The sequence below is a fragment of the Macaca fascicularis genome, chromosome 8, assembly GCF_037993035.2.
Source record: "Macaca fascicularis isolate 582-1 chromosome 8, T2T-MFA8v1.1".
Taxonomy (NCBI): Eukaryota; Metazoa; Chordata; class Mammalia; order Primates; family Cercopithecidae; genus Macaca; species Macaca fascicularis.
The window spans coordinates 42,300,018-42,321,317 of NC_088382.1; the positions used below are offsets into that span (position 1 = coordinate 42,300,018).

The 21,300-nt window shown below is 47.7% G+C and overlaps 1 protein-coding gene across 18 annotated transcripts in view; it reads left to right on the plus strand.

Moving 5' to 3' along the window:
- The window catches only part of PLEKHA2 (pleckstrin homology domain containing A2), a 91,954-nt gene that overhangs the window by 12,875 nt on the left and 57,779 nt on the right, over window positions 1-21,300 (plus strand). For 7 of the 18 annotated variants that reach the window (XM_045398162.2, XM_045398170.2, XM_045398168.2 and 4 more), the window contains exon 1: window positions 4,849-5,059. The exons of 3 other annotated variants lie outside the window; for them this stretch is intronic. The gene's annotated coding sequence lies outside the window, so the exon portion shown is untranslated. Of the gene's footprint in view, window positions 1-4,848; window positions 5,060-5,379; window positions 5,680-21,300 lie in introns of those variants that run through there. 8 more of the 18 variants (XM_045398163.2, XM_073998656.1, XM_073998662.1 and 5 more) reach the window with 4 other exon arrangements.

Below are 21,300 nucleotides of genomic sequence, written 5' to 3' on the forward strand. Positions count from 1 at the left end.
TCTGGAACTCTTGGGCTCAAGTGATCCTCCTGCTTTGACTTTTCAAACTGCTGGGATTATAGGCATGAGCCACCCCACCCAGCCCTCACTCTTTTCTAAGTGTAGCATAGCATAAGATTGTAGCAATGCACCTGTTCAATCCCTTCTTGATGCGCATGAAAGCGATTTCCAATTTTTACTATTATGACCAATGCTGCAGTGAATATAAATACATATGTGTGTGCACGTATTGCTATCTATATATCCATATAACTTTCTTTGGATATGCAATTGCTAGGTGCAATGGAATGGAGATTCTAAATGATGATAAATATAGGAAGTGTCGGGGTGGGAGGGAACAGTCTTGTTTTATGTTTTTCTATATCCTTCACAAGGCCTAACATTGCATCTACCAGTGTAGCTTGGTAGGTAAGAGACCAGGCTCTGGCCTCTGGCTGTCCAGGTTTGTATCAGCGCTTTATCTCTATGACTTAGCCATCTCATCACCATAAAATAATGGCAGGGTCATTGTCATTATAAAGCTTAAATGAGATAATACATGCATAACAATTAGCAGTTAGTAAGTAACTGGAAAATAAGTAAATGCAAGACATACAGAAGGAAAAATGGTAATGGGTTCAGATAATTGTGGAATGAATTGGACTGAATAGAACAATGGCAGTTTGAGTAATCATTCTAGAAATGGATGGCACAGAACTATTCAAACTTTGCTATCAAAACCCATAGCAACTATTTATAAAATGACTGGCTAACATTAGAGGTGCAATGTGTAGCCCTGGAGCAATTCATCTCTGTGCAAAGTGAACTGGCCTGAACCAGAATCAAACCAATGACCTTGGCCTCTTTGGCCCCACACTTTCCCTCACAGAACTAACTGGCCCCAGCTGCAGCCTTATGTAATGGGTATCTATGAGGACAGAGAAAAATAGTTCCCTGCGGGGTGCACTGGCTCACCACTGGAGGTTGTTAGGTTATCTAGCTAACCAGCTATTAACATTGAAAATGAATAGAAAGTACATAAATAAATGCTTAGAGTAGTGCATAAGGCTTTCTGTTTAGATTCATAGGTTCTAAGTCAGAAGTTTTCATCTTGGTGGCAAGGTTTCTATACCAACACTAGAAGATTCTAAGGTGGTCAACTCTGGGTTCTAGAACCAACTCTGCCACTAACTATTATAGCCTCAAAACCTTGAGCAAATTGTTGAGCTTTATTTTACCCTGGTACAACAAGGGGGCTGAAACAGCACATGTCAAAGGTCCTTTTTTGACATTCCTTTCCCCACAGATACAGTGTCACATTCTCAGACATCAGGGCTGTTTATTTTTGCACTGAACAAAATTAAAGTATACAATTAGGCAACAGCAATACTGTACTTTCAAAATGTGTCAATGAAGTGATGGCAAAAGTAAACATAAGAAGCTAGACACAGTCAGGCGCGGTGGCTCATGCCTGTAATCCCAGCACTTTGGGAGGCCGAGGCGGGCGGATCACTTGAGGTCAGGAGTTCGATACCAGCCTGGCCAACATAGTGAGACTCCGTCTCTACTAAAAATACAAAAATTAGTCAGGTGTGGTGGTGTGGGGCTGTAATCCCAGCTACTCGGGAGGCTGAGGCAGGAGAATTGCTTGAACCTGGGAGGCGGAGGTTGCAGTGAGCCAAGATCATGCCACTGCACTCTAGCCTGGGCAATAAAGCGAGACTCAGTCTCAAAAAAAAAAAAAAAAAAAAAAAAAACAAGAAGAAGCTAGACACAGAAGGCCACATATGATATGATTCCACTTATATGAAATATCAAAAATAGGCAAATCCATAGACTGGATGGAAAGCAAGTTAGTGGTGACCAGGGGCTGGGAGAAGAGAAGAATGAGAGGTGACTGCTTAATAGGTATGGGGTCACCTTTAGAAGCGATGAAAATCGGTTGGAACTAGACAGTGGTGAGAGTTGTACAACATTGTGAATTTACCGAATGCCATGACATATACACTTTAAAATGGTAAAATTTATGTCACGTGTATTTTATCACAATAAAAAAGTGCCCCCCCAGAAGAGAGAGAGGGATGGCAAAACATAGCAGGGCACAGACTCACTTGACCCCTGCTTCAATGTAACATGAGAGGAGGGTGGGGGTCCTCTGAGGAAGCTCTGGGAGATCCAGGAATAAGAAAGAGAGTAGACATTGGTGCAGGATCTGTCATCTAACTGGGGCCGGGTCCTGGCCAGGGACAAGTGTAGCAGTAAATGGGGCTCCAGTGAAGTATGAGCATCTCCCCGAGTGCACTGATGATGACCCTCCCTCAGTCCAACATGTTCCTGGCCTCCTCCCACTGGTGTCAAACCATATCCATCTAAGTTCCATTTCAAAGCCCACTCCCTTCTTGAGCTCCCCCACTGTACCCCATACAGAGACACATTTCTCTCTCTTTTTTTTTTGAGACAGGTTCTCACTCTGTCACTCAGGCTGGAGTGCAGTGGTATGATAATGGCTCACTGCAGCCTCAAATTCCTGGGCTCAAGTGACCCTCCCATCTCAACCTCTTGAGTAGCTGGGACCACAGGTGCATACCTGGCTAAATTAATTTTTTAAATTTTTTGTAGAGATGAAGTTTCCCTAGTTGTCCAGGCTGGTCTTGAACTCCTGCGCTCAAGGGATCCTCCTGCCTTGGTGTCCCAAAGTGCTGGGATTACAGGTCGTGAGCCACTGCCCCTGGCTATATCTTGTCCTTCTAAAAGTTGACAGCACTTACTCTCTGTGCCATTCCCAGGGCACAAGTCTGCTTCAGCTTTCTAGAGACACCTGTATTCTCTTACCACCCAAGGCCTTCTGTTTCTCTTTGCCTCCCAGCATCCAATACAGTAGTGCTCAGGAAATACTTGTGGCTCTGTGACGGAGTGACTCAGGCAGCCCCATGGGAAGTAGAGTTTTATGAGTTTAATATGAACCATACCATGAAATCTGAGAAATTTACCTCATTGCTCATACTAGAAACCCTCAATTCCAGTCGGATTTGCTTGGAGCTGGATGGAATTGTGTTGCTTTTCACACTGAAAATGATCATCTAATTTTTAAATTAAAAAAACATTTACATAGCACCTACTTCATGTTCGACAGGAATCTCAACACTTCACAAACGTTAACTCACTGACTTTTCCTAACAGAGGCATTGAGAAATTAAACAACTTGCCCAGGGGTCAAAGCCAGTAAACGGGCAGAGCTGGCTTCAAATCCAGGTTCCGTGCTTCCAGAGGAGATGCTTTTCAGTTTGTTCTGGTGCCTGAAACTTACAGATGAGTGGCAAAAACCTCCATGAACGGGGGGGGGGGGGGGGGAAGACATTGATGTATTTATTTCAAGGGAAATGTTTTTTTCCCCCATCGTCCCCCTTTTCTTCCTCATTCAAAGCAAAATGCTCTAAAGCAAACAGTCTTTTTTTTCACACCTGAGAGACTAGCGCGGCTCATTTTTGCTTTGGCAATCAAAATAGAAGAGGAAACTTGTGTGGTTTCATCACTGGTGCTTTCGGGGTGTGTGGGGCGGGCTGTCCTTCTCCCTCTGTCCTGGCTCATCGGCCAGAGCCCCCCTCCCCAGGCGTTGTGGCCTCCGGTCGTGGAGACATAAGAGGCCACCTTTCTCCTGTAACACCGGGAATGTGCCCCAGCCTCTTCCTCCTTCCTGCAAATCCAGTCCTTGTCCTGGAGAACCTCAGCCTCTTCTTATGCCTGCCTCTCTCAAAGCCTCGTAGGATTTACACCTGATTAACAACGTTTGCATCAGGATCGCCAGCCCCTGCAGGCCCGCGCGAATCCACTACATTTTCATGTTTCGGATGTTGTCCACCTGACTTGATGCATATTCAAATGTCTCTCTCCCCACGTGGGAGGCCGGAGTCAGAACCTGACAGACCTGCCGTTTACTAACTGGGGACCCAGGGCAAATTACTTCACACGTCTGAGTCTCGGTTTCCTCACCGTGAACGGGACTGGTACCCATAGGTTGCGGCGTGGATCAAATGAGATAGCGCAGGGGCGGGACCGGCGCACAGCAGCTTAGTTCCTCTTGGCGAGGTCTACGTAGTAACACATGCTTGCCTGTTTCCCATTTTTTCCCAGAGCACCTTAATGCTCTGGGGGCAGGAAGCGAGTCTTCGCGCCACACCGAAAAAGTCCCAGCGGGCACGGTGTAGGCGCCTGTGGTCCCAGCAACTGGGGAGGCTGGGGCAGAAGGATCGCTGGAGCCCAGGAGGTCGAGACTGCAGTGAGCTATGACTGCGCCACCGCACTCCAGCCTGGGCGACAGAGCCAGACCCTGTCTTAATTAAAAAATACAATAAAAAAAAGAAATTAAAGTCTCTATAACCCTGGTTAGAGCGTTCCCGCCCACTGGTCTCTTAGGGCACATTTAGGACAACCTGAAGATGCCACTCTTCTTGGGACCCTAACTCTGACCCCAACTCCTCGGTCCCCAAAGTCTAAGGGCTCAGGATCCGAAGGATACCCGGCTGAGGTCGCTGGGTGGGGCTCTGGGAGGAGGAAATGGGGTTCTTGAGGGAGCTCGCGCTCCAGCTCGCCTCCTCCTGCGAGGACGCCCCCTGCCCGAACACCTGCTGCCCGAGCGAGCGTCGGGGCCGGGCCTCCCCGCGGGGCAGTCTCCGGGCGCGGGTCCCACCTGCGAGGCGCGGACCGCGGGCGGCCTCGGGCGCAGCGTCGGGGCGCCCCGCCCCCGCCTCCCCCGCGCGGCCCCGGCGCCCGGCCGCGCCCCCTCCCAGCCCGCGGCGCCCCGGCACCCCTCTCCCTCCCCGGCGGGCTCCGCGGAGCATTGTACTCACATCCGGGGCTGGGTTTTGCTTTAATGCGAAACGTAATTAACCCGGAAAAAAGAGCCGAGGGACTGGAGAGAAGGAGGGGGCACGGGGGGAGACAAGAGCGAGGGGAGCGAGAGGCGCGGAGAGTTTGGAAGCGAGACCCAGAAATCCCCGGAGCGCGGCGGACTCGGCGGCCGGAGGGGCGACCCCGCCCGATGTAACGCACCCCGCCCGAGCCCCGGCCCCTGCACGGGGGGGTAAGTTGGGCGCCCTCGCGGGCCCAGGAGCGGAGCGGCGCAGAGGGGCGCGCGAGGGCCGGCGGGGCTGGGGGCGCAGGGGGCGCCCCGGCGGGGGCCTGGCCTAGGGGCGCGAGGGGCGCGCCCGCAGGGCTGAATACGCCGGTCCTGGTGGCTGACAGGCGAGGGGAGGTGGCCGCAGATCCTGGAGGCCTCCTCCAGCCCTCCGGGAGAGCCCCGAGGGCAGCCCCTCCTCCAAGTGCCCCGGGTGGCCAAGGTCGCCGCCACCAGGGGTCGGGCTGCGGGGGTGGGGCCGCGGAGAGGGTGGGGGCGGGAGTTCTGCTGAGCTGCATTTTCTCACGTTTGCAAGCAGCGAAACTTCTCTGCGGGTTCTGGCGCTGGGGCACCAGCCCCGCAACGACTGCCCGGGCTGCGGGAGGGGAGGAGAGCAGAGAACGTCCCCAGGCAAGTCCCTTGGGTACGATTGGGCCATGGAGACTCCTCTTTCTCTTCCCCCACTACCTTATTAAATGACAGGCCTAGAAGGCTCCCCTACGGACACCCGTCCTTTCCTATGGGTGCAGCCTGGCCTTTGGGCTTCTGGAACTCCATACAGTGGAAAGGACTGCCCTAAAATGCAGGTTCGGTGCCAGGTTGGGTGAGCCCTCGAGGGGAGCTCTCGTTCTCTCACCAACTTCTTCCTCACCTCACACGCTTCCCTTTTCTCCTTCAGTCCTGAAGACGATTTCACCAAAATTTTTTAAAAAAGAAAGAAAAAAGAAGGGTGGGTGGGGGTGGGAAGCTAGGCCGTTTAGAATGGAAAAATGTCCCCGCACGCCCAGAGAGGGGTGCAGGACCCGCTGCAGCCCGAGCACCCTCACATCTCCTCCCCTGGGCCAGCCCTGCCCCCAGGCCCTCGCCTTAGGGTTTGGCTTCCTTCCTTCTTGGTGAACGCAGGTTCAGGATGTATCTTCCCCTTCTCATTCCTTCTTCCTGCCCGCCCCCTTTCTTTAGGGCTCCAAGTGGGGTTTTAAGAGGACAGTAAACGGCAGAGAAGAGGGAGGGGAGAGCACCACACCAGGAAGCCAGCTGTGGCTGTGGGGGCTCTGAAGGCTGAGCTGTAGATGCACTTGGGGCTGAAGTAGCAAGACTGCACTAATGGTGTTCTTCATATATCTGACCAAGTCCCATTTTCCCTTCTTTTGTCATTGTTTTTCTTTGGTTGCAAAGCCTTCCGAAACAGCAAAGCAAAAGATCTTGAAAGAATAGAAGTTTTTGTTTTTTATTTCAGTTGCGTTCAGTTGACATTTATTATACATGCAAGGCAGTGATGAACAAAACACAACTCCAAATATTTTTTCTTTTTGCTTTACCTTTGGAGGGCTAGACCCTGTCTTTGGGGAGCTTACAGGACTTGTAAGCCCCCCACTTGTTGTGAGAAGCCAGAGCAAGCTTTTAGAAAGCATCATCATCATCTCAGACGTTAGCCTTCTTCAACATGTGCCGCTTGAAGGCGGATGATTTTTTCACTATCAAAGGTCTAGCTTGTAGTCTAGATTATGGCCAGCCCAATGTATGACATGTACCAGGTGCTAAGTAAATGTTTGTTGCATTAATGAATGAATGCAAACACATGAATTGTTTACACTTGTCCAAATGGCAGAGAAAAGAGCAGTGTCGTTGTTCCTCAAACCTGTAGGGATTTGGTTCACCAAGCTGGTACATGGGAGTTATTAGTCTGGGTGTTGCCTTTACACCTAAGTATCCTTTGACCCTGTTTGTACATTACAGCATACTTTCTATAAATTGTCTGTGGCACTCCTAGTGGGATTTTAGCTGGCTGGTAATGGGAACCTTGCTTATTTCACAGATGGGTAATTACCTTGGTATTGATTGAGAAACTGCCTGCCCTTTGGTGAAGAGTTTTTGCAAACCTTTCTTTTTCCTTGTCATTGGTGCTTTCTTCTTCTCTCTTCCGTGTAAGGAAATAGGGCCTGCAGATTCCATCATGTCATGGTAGTGAGTTAAACCATATTCAGCTCGATATTTTACAGTGGTTAAAATAAATCTTGAAGACACGCAGGTTTTGGTTGGTGCAGGTTTTTGTCCTGCAGAAGTGGAAAGGGAAGGCTGATGAGCCCTATCAGCTGAGCCCCAGAGCAGCCAAGTGTTTGCTGAAGTGTTAGGATACTAGGAAGACCCAAGCAGCATTGGTCTCCTGTCCAATTCATGGGACAGATGGACAGGTGGGTGATGCCCCTGCTGAAAGGCTGGATGACTCAGATGAGAGCTTGCTGCAGACAACAGTGCATCAGAATATCTTTTCTGATTCACGGAAACTGCTGTGGCTCGACTTATTCTGGTTGTGATAGACCTAGGGCTTGGAAAAGAGGATCTGGGTGCTGCGATGCTGAGTTGCTCTGCCCCCTCTCTCTTTTTCCACCATGAACAGTTTGGGTTGCCTTACTTTCCGTTTTCCATCTGTCTCAGTGAGCTGGATGGGACTCCAGCAATCTAATCTGGTAGGCTTTGGAAAGGAAGGAAGGAAAGCAAATATTATAGTGTGTTGGCCTATGGGAAGAGAAGAATCCTGGCCCTGCCTGATATAAGCCCATTATTGAGATGGGAAATTGGACAGGCGGGGGAGATAGGGTAGCCGAGAGGTGGGAGGGATGCGGCCCCATCCTGTCGGTAGAGGAGGCTGGGGGTTGGCGCAGTGACTCTACAGTTCCTTCTGAAAGCCCCTTCCCTGCCCTGACCCCAGTTGATTGAAGTGATTTGTTATGCATTAAAGCCAGAATTAGGCTTTCTCACTGTGGAGGTCCCAGCCCTGCTGGGGCAGGGACTCCTAATATTGCCTAGTGTGGGCAAAAGGCTTGGGGGCTTTGGCCTTGTGGTGTGCGTTTTGCCCAGTGCCTGGTCAGCTGAGATGAAGAGGATGGGAAGCTGGGTCCTCTTGTCCTTATGCTCTTGAGAAGCACTGCAGTTAAAGTGCGAAGGCTGGGACTCAAATTCGGCTGGCCCCTTGCAAAGCAGCTCTCTGCTGGTGTGTTTGCCCGTGGCTGGATCGAGAGGCAGCTCTAGGATCCTTTCCTTGGAAACTGATGAGCATATCTAGGTTTCTGTTAACTCTCAGGGTAGCCTGGCCAAGAAGGAGTCAGCGGATTGCCTGGACTTTTTGTTTTAAACCTCCTGGAGAATTTTTAGAGATGTAAAATGTGGTTGTTCTTGGAGTCGAGTGAAGAGCGAGGGAAGCTGACGCCTTTCCTTGTGAGAGGGATCCCAGAGTTGCAGCTTTTTCACTGACATTTGCTCATTGGCGTTAGAGGAATGGAGGTGCACATGCAGCAGCTGCCTGCCCAGTGTTAAGCAACGTTGCAGTAGTAATGATGACCATGTACTCCTTGTTAGGCACCCACACATGCACTTTAACAACAACAATATTTACCCAATGTCTGGGTGTCCAGCGCTTTTCACACATTGTTTCATTTAATCCTCACAGCAGCCTTTGAAGTAGGTAAAGCAATTATCTCCGTTTTGCAGATTAGGAAATAGACCCTGAAGAGTTAAGCAACGTGTAGGCATTTGCATCCAGGTCTGTCTGGCTCGAGATCTGGCTCGAGACTCATGCTCTTTCCCTTCACTCCACTGCACGCTTGGGATAGGTAACTGAAATCAGCACACCCTTTTGAATGGTCATCTTCTTGCAAAAGTTCCCTCAAAAATACTCATTGGCTGGATGCAGTGGCTCATCCCGGTAATCCCAGGGCTTTGGGAGGCTGAGGTGGGAGGATCACTTGAGGCTAAGAGTTTAAGACCAGCCTGGGGAACATAGTGAGACCCCATCTCTACAAAAAATTGAAAAATTAGCTAGCTGTAATAGTGTGTGCCTGTTGTCCCAGCTACTCGGGAGGCTATAGCAGGAGGATTCTTTGAACTCAGGAGTCTGAGGTTATAGTGAGCTATGATCGCACCACTGCACTCCAGCCTGGGCACCAGAGCAAGACCGTGCCTCTAAAAAAAGAAAAGTTTTTTTTTAAAATACTCATACTGATTATTGTCACCTGCACATCCTCCTTACCATGCCCAGCCCCTCCTCCTTCCCTAAATCGAGAGACAGAAGCACATGTTTTTAGAGGAACACAGCTAGGCCTTTTATGCTCCCCCCTCACCACTCCCTTGCCCCACCCCTGGCACTTTGCAAAAGGCCAGTAGGTCGGAGAAATGATGTTTTTGTTTTTTGTTTTTTGTTTTTGAGACAGAGTCTTGCTCTGTCGCCCAGGCTGGAGTGCAGTGGTGCGATCTCGGCTCACTGCAACTTCCGCCTCACGGGTTCAAGCGATTTTCCTGCTTCAGCCTCCCGAGTAGCTGGGACTACAGGCGCATGCCACCATGCCCGGCTAATTTTTTGTAGTTTTAGTAGAGACGGGGTTTCACTGTGTTAGCCAGGATGGTCTCTATCTCTTGACCTCATGATCCACCCACTTTGGACTCCCAAAGTGCTGGGATTACAGGCATGAGCCACTGCGCCTGGCCTGGAGAAATGATGTTTTCTTTTCATTCTCCTACTGCCTATGTATTAGTACCCTCTGGTAGACATGGTCCATTATAAAATGAAGTTTAGAGTTCCAGGACTCGCAGCTGTTGTTAGGAAGCCCTACAGTGAAACTGAATTCATTGCGGGGGGGACTTTCACAATTCTGAAAGTTGGAGATCTCACCTTTTATAGGCAGTAAAGCCAGTGTGGCTGCGTGCCTGCACTGGTGCCCTTTCTGGTGGAGATGGTCTGATGGGCCTTCAGCCCCAGGCAAGCTTTTGTTTCCTGCAGGCTCCAACAACCACATTTTCTTTGAATGTAGATGAGGCTGCTGTGAAGAGAGGTCATGAGTGTCTGAAATATTTTGTTGTTTTTGGCATCTTTATTGCAGTGGTATCAATTTCCAGTTACTCCTGCCTTACGCCCCTCCCGGCCTATATTTTTTCAAAAATTCCTTCTTGAGTATCTCTTGCTCTCTACTCCAAGTTCTAGGGTCCAGTGGGGATTGGGCTATCTCAGGGTCAAGCCAGCACCCTGTCTGATCCTCCCTCTGCCTCATTCCTGTACATGTTTGCATTCCTCACCCTGCACTTCCTCTGGGAACTTGTTCTCAGTACATTTCCTTCTCTTGCACTTTATTCTCCCGCCTTACACTATTTGGAATCTGCTATCATGACAGTTTCAAAATGCGGCCATGTTAGAGCAGTAGGAAGTGGAGGCTTCCACACTTCCTAAGTTATAATCTTTGACCCATTCTCAGGGATGTGTTCTCAAACAGCCATGCTTGCATTTTGCTGTTGTTTTTACTGGGCTTGTACATTGCGAAGGCCCTGTTGGCTTCACAATATACTTTGATGTGTACTGCAAATCTAAACATATGTGAACTCCATTGATGTGGTCCATATGTATTCTAGCAATAGATGAGTGACTGCTCCATATCTCTACACCTCAGTTCCTGTCTGCTCTATTTCATACAGTCCTCTTTGAGATCTCTGATGTTATTTCCCGAAAAACTTTCTCCTGTCACCCAATTGAGCCATTTCTGGTTGGTAGAACCTCTCACTCACTACTGACGCTGCTGCCTGCAGCTTCTGCCCTGGTAGGGGTAATGGGACAGAAAATGTACATGCCACACGCCCCAATCCTTGTCAAAAAGCACCTTTTGAATATTTTCTGGAGCAAAATCCCAGAAATTCCTTGTCCTGCCAACACAGAATAATGTGAAAGAAACATCTTTAAATTTGTAAAATGAGTACTTTTTTTCTCATTTTTGAACTGAGGTTGTAGTAGAGTATTTTGTATTTGAGCCAGTACCATTTAAGGCTTTGTCTCTGTTATCACTTTCTCTTATTATTTATCTCAAAAATGCCAAAGTAGTCAGGCAGAGTCTCCCTTATTTCCCTCTATTATTTCTTCTGTCTCCAAATTATGTTAGCCATCTTCAAAATCAAGAGGGCTATTCGGAAAACCACAACTCTCATTACTTATTAGCTTTATAGCTTTTCTTTAAAATAAATCTGTCTGGCTGGGCACAGTGGCTCATGCCTATAATCCCAGCACTTTGGGAGGCTGAGGCCAGAGGATCACTTGAGCCTAGGAGTTTGAGACCAGCTGGGCAACATACAAAAATTAGCCAGGTATGGTGGTGCACACCTGTAGTCCGAGTCACTCAGGAGGCTGAGGTGGGAGGATCGTGTGAGCCCAGGAGGTGGAGGCTGCATTGAGCCATCATTGTGCCACTGTACTCCAGACTGGGAGACAGAGTGAGATCATATTTCAAAAAAAAATTCAATCTATTCATCTTTTCACTCATCCAGCCAGCCACTTATTTTATATATGTATGTATATATGTATGTATGTATGTATGTATTTTTGAGACAGGGTTTCACTCCTGTCACCCAGGCTGGTGTGCATTGGTGCGAGATACTGGCTCAACAGCAACCTCCACCTCCTGGACTCAAGCGATTCTTCTGCCCTAGCCTCCCCAATAGCTGGGACTACAGGTGCACACCACCTCGCCTGGCACTTACTTTAAAATGTCAGTCCTATCTCCCAAGTTTCAAGAAGGAAGACTCCACTGGGGATTCCTGTCAGGGTCCCCATTTCCTCTTCCCAGAGCACTTGTCAAGGTACAGCCCATGTGTTGTAGGAATAAAGGAATAGCGGCATCGACTAAAGGAATAGCAGCGTCGACTTGGGACTGAGTATTCTGTCAGCCTGAGGACCTGGGCTCTTCTTAAGACCAGAGAGCCGGGGACCACACCAGCAAGAGAAAGGAGGAAAGGCGCTCAGAGGATGTTGCCATATGAAGTAAGAAACCCAGATAACTTGGAGGGTGCTAAAGCGCTCTGGGCAGGTAGATGTCTGGCTCTTGGATAATTGTGAGATGTGAAACATTTATTTATTAGGTTTAGGTCTTTAAAACAACAAAAAGTTCCAGGAGAGCTATAATTTAGGGAAAGCCTTGTTTGTTTGTGGACTCTGGAGAATTGAGAAATTTATTATCAAATTCAAAACTTATACACTTGGGTGGGAATCTGTGTGGAATTAAATAGCTTTCTCTCCTGCTAAATAAAGTAACACATGCTCCCTGTAGAAGATTTGGAAAAATATGTACAAGTAAATGAAATTCCACTCATAGCCCATAGATAATAACTTACTATTTTGGTGACTGTATATCTGGTTTTAAAACAGACCATATATAGGAATATAAGAATAATATTTGGATGATGGAGATCGTATTATGCACCATTTCGTATCTTTAAAAAAACTTATGATATGGTGAGTTTTCCCCTCATTCATTAAAAATAACCTGAAAACAGAGTTTTTGAATCATTGTGTAATATTTCCTTGTGAGCATGTCTTGTTGTTTATTTAATTATTTTCTGGGCCAGGCGCGGTGGCTCACGCCTGTAATCCCAGCACTTTGGGAGTTCAAGGTGGGTGGATCACGAGGTCAGGAGATCGAAACCATCCTGGCCAACACGGTGAAACCCCGTCTCTGCTAAAAATACAAAAAATTAGCTGGGTGTGGTGGTGCACACCTGTAGTCCCAGCTATTCAGGAGGCTGAGGCAGGAGAATAGCTTGAACCTGGGAGGCGGAGGTTGTAGTGAGCTGAGATGGTGCCACTGCGTTCCAGCCGGGGGACAGAGCGAGACTCTGTCTCAAAAAAAAGAATCATTTTCTAACCATTGTGTTGTTCAGGACATTTCCAGTTGTTTGTTACTATAAATTCTATTGCAGTTGCCATCTTTTTACTTTAATCTTTCTTTGCATCTTTGTTGATTGACTTGGATGGAATCCTAGAAGTCAAATCAAAGGGTATGAACATTTTTTGCTTTCTTCATATATATATATATATATAAACTAAATTGCTTTCTAGAAAGGTTCATACTCCTGTCCTGGGTGTATAAGAATCCTAGGAACATTTTTTAAGTAGACAACATCTGTTTTAAGCAGTGATCGTTCCCTTTCAGCCCCTCTAGTGCCTCTGCGTCCCATCTGGGCTATGTGCTATTTTCTCAGGGTCTGGGTCCCAGCTGTCTTTTGTATATTATGAGCCTGACAAAGTCATCCGTTGCCTCAGTTCCTCAGGGTAATTTTTTTCTTGGCTCAAATCTCCACTGGTGGAATCTAAGGCATGGAAATGGGCAGTAGAGAGATATTTGGGGCTGCGATGCCTCCCAGTGCCCCCCATTTCATTCTCTGGCAGGCAGCCATTGACTCTTCCTTCTCATGAGCTGCTTCTAGTCAACTGGTGGGTGTTGGCCAGGAATCTCTCAGTTTAATTGCCATTTAACATGCTTTCTGCCACTGATTAATATACTCCATGCAAACTCACTTTCCCCGAGTTTCACTTTTATCATAAATACTTATTTTCATTTGCAGTACATATTTAAGAATTTATATTCTACTTAGAAACCTGGATCATATAAAACTTCCCACTTTTCGTTTTTCTTTTCATTAAAATACTTTTTTTTTTTTTTTTTTTTTTGAGATGGAGTCTCACTCTGTCACCCAGGCTGGAGTGCTGTGGTGTGATCTTGGCTCACTGTAGCCTCCACTTCCAGGGCTCAAGCGATCCTCCTACCTCAGCCTCTTGAGTAGCTGGGACCACAGGCATGCACTACCATGCCCAGCTAATTTTGTCTTTTTGGTACAGATGAGGTTTTGCCGTGTTGCCCAGCTGGTCTTCAATTCCTGGGCTCAAGCAATCCTCCCGCCTCGGCCTCCCAAAGTGCTGGGATTATAGGCGTGAGCCACCATGCCCGGCCTGAAATACATTTTAGAGGAGTTACGGGAATAATAGGAGGCTATGTCTTGGATTGGTTTGGGGTGTGTGTGTGAGAGAGAGAGAGAAGAGAGGGAGAGAGTGAGGGAGAGAGGGAGAGAAGGACAGGGAGGGAGACAGAAAGAGAGGAATTCTGTACACACATACTCTTGATTTGCTTTTAACAAAGTCCAGGAAGGTAGGTGAAATAGGAAACAAACATTTAAAAAATGTTCAACCTCACTAGACGTCATTATGTATTTGAAACTACCAATAGTTTAAAATAATGAGAACATTCAATATATGTAAGATTATAGTGATGGTAACAATACATTGCTGGTTGCAACACAGATGAAATCTTTTTAGAAAGCAGTTTTGTAAAAGGACTCAAGAATTACAAAAGATCATAGCCTGTGATCTCGTTGTGTTATTACTTGGAATTTATGCTCTTTCCATGTAAAAGAAGAAATAAAGCATGAAAATACAAATTTTAGCCTTATTTATAATAGTGAAAAATTGGATACAACCTCCAGTTTAATCGTAGAGAAAAGGTTATGTAAATTATAGTAAAACCAGTCCGTTAATGTTATGCAACCATTAGAAACAATGATCATAAAGACTATGTAGCAACATGGAAAATGCTCATGACATCATCTTAAGTTTTAAAAAGGCCAATTATATGGATAGGGACATGAAAAAGCATGTAAATGTGAAAGTTGTTGGCTGGAGTGATTGTTAAAGTAATTCCAGCCTTGTTATATTATGATTTTTGCACTAAACCCAGAAAACACGAGGGAGGTTTGGCTAGGGAAGATGGGGTGCTGAGTGGGTTGGATAGAGGCCCCTTCTCTTACAAATACCCTGTGTGCTTTGTTAGCTGTGTGTTGTGAAGGCCAGGAAGCTACTTGCCAGATAGTTTCATTATGGTATGAGAGCCAAGGTGAAGGGACCATCTAGAGAGAGGGGTATCTAGAGCTCTAACCCAGCATCAATACTTTCTGTCTTTTTTTTTTTTTTTTTTGAGATGGAGTCTCGCTCTGTCACCCAGGCTGGAGTACAGTGGCCATGATCTCAGCTCATTGCAACCTCCACCTCCCAGGTTCAAGCAATTCTCCTGCCTTAGTCTCTCGAGTAGCTGGGATTATAGGTGTGCACCACCATGCCTGGCTAATTTTTGTATTTTCAGTGGAGACAGGGTTTCACCATGTTGGCCATGCTGGTTTTGAACTCCTGAACTCAAGTGCTCCACCTGCTTCGGCCTCCCAAAATGCTGGGATTACAGGTGTGAGCCACCGTGCCCGGCCCCAGCATGAACGCTTTCCATGTTGTCCCGGGAGATGAGGGCTGGGTATTGTTAGGATTCCCACAGACTTACCTGGGAACTCCTGGGATAAACCACACTAGGTCACCCTCCACCCAATATTTTCACACTGGGGAACTCAGGGCAAGATGAAAGTTAAGGCTGGGTGTGGTGGCTCATGCCTGTAATCCCAGTGCTTTGGGAGGCTTGAGGTGGGAGGATTGCCTGGGTCTAAGAGTTTGAAAACAGCTTGGGCAACACAGGGAGATCCCATCTCTACAAAGAATTAAAAAATTAGCCCTCCATGGTGGTGTGCACCTGTAGTCCCAGCTACTGGGGAGGCTGAGGCAGGAGGATTGCTTGAGCCCAGGAGTGGGAGGCTGCAGTAAGCTACGATTACACCACTGCACTCCAACCTGGGCAAAAGAGTGCGACCAGGTCTCTAAAAAATAAAAACATAAAATGAAATTTAAGATAAGTGATTTTGACCGGGCGTGGTGGCTTATGCCTGTCATCCCAGCACTTGGGGAGGCCGAGGCTGGTGGATCACCTGAGGTCAGGAGTTCAAGACCAGCCTGGCCAACATGGTGAAACCCGTCTCTACTAAAAATACAAAAATTAGCCAGATGTGGTGGCACAGGCCTGTAATCCCAGCTACTCTGGATGCTGAGGCAGGAGAATGAATCTCCTGAACCCAGTAGGTGGAGGTTGAAGTGTGCTGAGATGGCTCCACTGCACTCCAGCCTGGGCGACAAGAGCAAAACTCTGTCTCAAAAAACAAAACAAACAAACAAAAACCCCAACTATGTAACTGGCAGAGTGTTGTGAGAGTTTGAAAAGACATTTTGAAGCTTTGCCTTGGTGTTGGCTGAGGATTTGGGGGTGATCACATATATATGTACCCCAAGTTGTTCCCCATCTAAGTACCAATTACTACTGGCACTCCCTTTTCTCCCCTCACTGGCTCATAGCTAGAATAGTAGAAGCTATGGATGAGGTGGCAAAGTTAACTTCCACACAGGCCTCTGTGAAGAAGAGAAAGAGCCAGAGAAGATTTGGAAGATGATGGTGACATGGCTGAAGAGGCGAGGACAGGGGATTTGGGGGCCTGGGGCAGCTCTGTGGACCCAATCTTAGCAACTGTTGAGACAAGGAATGTACAAATGGGATCAGAATGAACCATCAGAGGATTAGGGCTCAGGACCTGAGTTCACGTTGTGTGCAGCATCTGAGCGTGCCGCTGCTGCGTGGGGCAGCTAGTTAGAGCCACATTTCTGTGTGATGCTCCGTTCTCCTGCAGCTGGTCCTTCCCCCCACCTCCCACATTCCTGATGAGCTCTGTGACTCAGCTGCTTCTCAGGACATCTAAGCAGCTGTTTTTTTCTAGGGATAGAACCACAGTCAGGAGGTGTTGTAACCTGAATGCTTATCTTCCCCTTGGGTCCGTGAGGGCCCTCTCCCACCGTGACGCCCCTGAAACAAAATTGGACTTTTGGAGCGTGCCTTCTTTAGCCCCTGACTTCAGAAAAAGACAGGCGTGACCAGGCACGGTGGCTCATGCCTGTAATCCCAGCACTTTGGGAGGCTGAGGCGGGTGGCTCACCTGACGTCAGGATTTCGAGACCAGCCTGGCCAACATAGCGAAACCCTGTCTCTACTAAAAATACAAAAATTAGCTGGGTGTGGTGACGTGCACCTGTATTCCCAGCTACTTGGGAGGCTGAGGTAGGACAATCGCTTGAACCTGGGAGGCAGAGGTTGCAGTGAGCCGAGATTGCCCCACTGTACTCCAGCCTGGGCGACAGAGCGAGACTCCATCTAAGAAAAAAAAAAAAAAAAAAAGAAAAGAAAGAAAAAGACAGGCATGATGAATCCTGCAGGCTTAAAAGGAGAAATTTGAAAGCCAGTGTTCAGTTGGACACCATGCTTAGCGACTGGGCCCAGGACAGTTAGCTTTACTCTTCCACAGCAGCTCGTGTGTTTTCTCTGGGAGATGCCTCAGGAGTAGTGATAGTCCTTGCAGCCCCTGCAGATCTGTCTGTGACTGGTTGGGCATCAAGGCGGTTTGCCTGATTTTCCTGGGGGGCTGGCGATCACCAGCATCCTGACCAGGCAGCTCTGCACCCTTCCCGGAATGCTGATCCAACCCTTCTGGTGGGACTACTGTTCCCCCGTCACCCAGGGAGCTGCGGCTTCTCTCCAGGATATGCTCCCCTGCCCCAGCCAGCGTCAGACCGCTCCCCTTGCTGCCTTTGACCCAGTGTCTGCTGGGAGACTTCACGATCCTCCTGTGGCATCTGTTCCTCATTACTGACTTGTACCCATCTCTCTCCTGTTTCTGAACTCAAACTGGCTCTGTTGTGAAACTGGAGCTGGGGTGGAAGCTTTGTTCGAGGATGCACTGGGTCTGTCCGCAGGTGCCGTAATGGAAGGGATGCTGCTTTGGGCAGGGGTGTGCCTCCCCCGGCCCCTGCTGTGCTGCAACATATCCTTCTGTGCTGTATTTCTGAAACCTCCTCTGTCCACGGTTGGTCCTTCTCACTGCCTCTTTTACTGCAGCTCCTCTGACTTCTTCCTTAGCTGTGCTGTTTCACCTCTGCCCTGTTTTTCGCCTGCCTTGCTCTTTGTTCCCTCTCCTTTCACAGTGAGTAGCTGTGGGATTCCCCGACGCATCTGCCTGATGTCTGTGTCTCCAGTCCCCCTCACCTCACCTGGATCAAGGGATTCACCGGTCACTGAATCCCTTGTGTTGGTGGGGGGCATTTGTTCCTAGGGGCTGCCTCTCAGCACTGGCCCTTGTGGGGTTGGGAGGGGACACACCACGCCACCAATCGCCATCCTTACTATTAGCCTGGTCTGAATCCGCCTGATGTCAGCCTGTGCTGTGGGAGGGTATCTCCCTCTGGGCCTGCAGTACTAGGGCTGTTGGGTCTCTGTAGCTCACCTGCTGACCCAGCGTCCCCTTGTGGGGGATGGCCTGAGGCAGCCATCTCACAACTTTGTGTGGCTGTGGACAGAGGGCTTGGGCCACCAGGAGCTTCACTCTGTTGGAGTCTCTCAGGGCTCAGCAGTGGTGGGGTCTGACCTTGAAAGTCTGAAGGTCATGTGGTGCTTTGGGACCCTGGTGGGACCCCTTGTCCCATGTCGGCACTGGGTGTGTATTTCAATTGGGTGTCTCTGCTCATTGAAAGGAGCCAGGCTTTGTTGGGGAGCAGAATAGAGCTCCCACCCTTCCCTTTGGCTCTCAGAGAGGCCTAAGAAAATTGTAACAAGAACAGAGGCTGGCTGGCTTGAAGGTGTGGCTCATCCCACGTTACCAGAGAGACTATTCTGGAGTCAGGGATAGTGCTCATGGGCTGGGACTTTCTTCTTCTTTCTTCTCCTTTTTCTTCTTTCTTCCTTTCTTCTTCTTCTGACAGGGTCTCACTCTGTCATCCAGGCTGGAGGGCAGTGGCGCTCTCGTGGTTCCCTGCAGCCTCAAATTCCTGAGCTCAAGCGATTCTCCTACCTCAGCCTCCTGAGCAGCTGGGACTACAGGCACGCCACCATGCCTGGCTAATTTTTTAATTTTTTTGTGGAGACGAGGTCTCGCTGTGTTGCCCAGGTTGGTCTCAAACTCCTGGCCTCAAGCGATCCTCCCACCTTGGCCTCCCAAAGTGCTGGGATTACAGTTGTGAGCCACTGCACCCAGCCTGGGACTTTGTTCTGATGCCTCATTCTTTCCATTATAAGGGGCTTTATGGGTAACCGTGTTAGGCTGCTCAGGCCATCATAACCAAGGACCACAGTCTGGATGGCTTAAAAAACAGAAGTTCATTTTCTCACAGATCTGGAGGCTGAAAGTCCAACGTCAAGGTGTTAACAGGGTTGGTTTCTTCTGAGGGCCGTGAGGAAAAGATCTGTCCAGGGCCTGCACCTTGGCTTGTGGATGGCTGTCACCTCCCTGTGTCTTCACAGGGTCTTTCCTCTTCTTATAGAGACATCAGTCATAGTGGATTAGGGCCCATGCTAATGACATCATGCTAACTCAGTCACCCCTTTAAAGACCCTGTCTCCAAATACAGCCACATTTTGAAGGCCTTGGGGTTAGGACTTCAACATACGAATTTTGAGAGGACATGATTCACCCCATAACAGTGACAGTGGAGTGATGTAAGATGCTGGGCCGGGGCTGTGACCCTACCGCAAGACCCCAGAAACCCCTTGCATTTTAATCTCTTGGTATCTTCATGGAGCTGGAGAGGCTGTCCTTTGTGACTTAATTCCTGGCAGAAATTTAGAAAAATTTTTTTATGTTTAACTTTTGTGGATACATAGTAGGTGTATATATTTATGGGGTACCTGAGATGTTTTGATACAGGCTTGCAGCATGTAACAGTCACTTCATGGAAGATGGGGTATTCATCCCCTCAAGCATTTATCCTTTGTGTTACAAACTGTTCAGTTATACTATTTTATTTTATTTAGACAGAGTTTCACTCTTGTTGCCCAGGCTGGAGTACAATGGCGCGATCTTGGCTCACTGCAACCTCCACCTCCTGGGTTCAAGAGATTCTCCTACCTCAGCCTCTCGAGTAGCTGAGATTACAGGCATGCGCCACCACAACTGGCTAATGTTTTGTATTTTTAGTAGAGACGGAGTTTCACCATGTTGGCCAGGCTGGTCTTGAACTCCTGACCTCAATTGATCCACCCAAATCCCAAAGTGCTGGGATTACTGGCATGAGCCACCACTCCCAGCCTCTTTTAATTATTTTAAAATGTACAATTAAATTATTATTGACTATAGTTACCCTGTTGTACTATCAAATAGTAGGTCTTACTCATTCTTTCTAACTATTTTTTGTACCCATTAACCATCCCCACTTCCCCCCAGCCCCTCACTACCCTTCCCAGCCTCTGGTAACCACCCTTCTACTCTCTATCTCCATGAGTTCAATTGATTTGATTTTTAGATCCCATAAGTGAGTGATGTCTGTCTTTCTGTGGCTGGCTAATTTCACACTTAACATAATGATCCCCAGTTCCATCCATGTTGTTGCAAATGATAGGATCTTATTCTTCTTTATGGCTGAATAGTACTCCATTGTGTATATATGCCACATTTTCTTTATCCAGTTATCTGTTGACGGTCCCCAAGCTGCTTCCACATCTTGGCGATTGAGAACAGAGCTGCAACAAACATAGGAGTGCAGATATACCTCTTCAACAGACTGATTTCCTTTTTTTGGGTGTATACCCAGCAGTGGGATTGCTGGATCTTATGGTAGATCTATTTTTAGTTTTTTGAGGAACCTCCAAACTGTTCTCCGTAGTGGTTGTACTAATTTATATTCCCACCAACACCATACAAGGGTTCCCTTTTCTCCACTTCCTCACCAGCATCTGTTGTTGCCTGTCTTTTGGATAAAAGCCATTTTAACTGGGGTGAGGTGATACCCCATTGCAGTTTTGATTTGCATTTCTCTGATGATCAGTGATGTCAAGCACCTTTTCATGTGCCTGTTTGCCATTTGTATGTGTTTTTCTTGAGAAATGTCTATTCAAATCTTTTGTCCATTTTAAAGTCAGATTATTATATTTTTTTTCCTATAGAGTTGTTTGAGCTCTTTATATATTCTAGTTATTAGTCCCTTGTCAGATGGGTAATTTGCCGATTTTTCTCCCATTCTGTGGGTTTTCACTTCACTTTGTTGGTTGTTTCTCTTGCCTTGCAGAAGCTTTTTAACTTGATGTGATCCCGCCTGTCCATGTTTGCTTTGGTTGCCCGTGCTTGTGGGGTATTGTTCAAGAGCCTGGCAGAATTTTATTCAGATGTTTGAATTGGAGCTTACATCCTTTCTGAGATCATTTCTTCCATGTATGAAACTGAGTTGCAAGCCACTTTACAAGGTTTTGTGCAGAGCGACGATAATAGCTACTGTTCAGGAAGTGCTTACTGTATAACTAGCACTTAATTCTCAGCCCAAGCCTTATGAGGTGCACTATTATTAACCCCGTTTTACAGATGCAGAAGCTGAGGCACACGAAGGTTAAATAATTGGTGGTCATACAATTAACAAGTATCCAGAACTGGAATTTGAATGCAGGCCCCTGATCTAAAGTTTGAGCTTTGTAAAGTGCCCAGTGCTATCCTGGGCACATAGAGCCTTG